Source organism: Leishmania donovani, chromosome 22, assembly GCF_000227135.1.
Source record: "Leishmania donovani BPK282A1 complete genome, chromosome 22".
NCBI classification, from domain to species: Eukaryota; Euglenozoa; class Kinetoplastea; order Trypanosomatida; family Trypanosomatidae; genus Leishmania; species Leishmania donovani.
In genome coordinates, this window is record NC_018249.1 from 351,965 (window position 1) to 352,766 (window position 802).

Sequence of the window (802 nt, forward strand, 5' to 3'; positions counted from 1 at the left end):
AAGCATCGCCGTTGTGACAAGGATAACGAGAGAGAGGTTGTATGTGTGTCTGTATGCATGTCTGCCCATGAAGATGAGCTTGAGGTCGGTTTCTATTTTTTATTCTTGAGGAAATCCTCGTGAGGCCGCTTTCCTATCAGCGCACCTGCCGGCGCGTGGACGGGCTTGCCGAAGCGGCAGCGTTAGGGTAGCCGACGCCAACTGCCCGGATGACGGGGTCGGCCACCGGCCCCAGGCGTTAGGTCGGCATCCCCCGGAGCCGCGCTACGCGATACGGCACGCTGAGACAAGAGGCACTTGGCGGCCGCCGCCCCACACGCGGAGAACAAGGCTGCTGAACTCATGAGGCACACCTGGTTTCGCGCTATGATCTTGCACGCAGTGACCTGGCCACGCACATCCCGCTCGCGCTGCATGGGCTTCCCCCGCCGGGTGCCTACCGCTGCCCCCTGTGCTCCGTCGGAGCGACGTGCTGTGAGCTCTTTGTGCGCCGGCACATGCTCACCGGCGGCCCTTTTCCCCGGCCACGACGCCGCGCTGAGGCGGGCCCCACAGCGCAGAACTGCGAGCGCGGTGCGCGGGCGCTGTGACGCACAGCCGGCACGCAGCGTACCGCACGCAGACAGTGCATGGGGAGGCCGGAGGAGCAGGAGCGGTGGACGGGAACGGCGCGAAGCATGCGGCACGCCCTCGATGTGCCTGTGTGGGCTGATGAGGCGCGGATGCTGGAAGCGTGGCGAGGGCATCCCGAGTTGCACCGTCGAGCCCTCCAGGCCCGAATGTGGCGAGCCTGCGGGGAGCA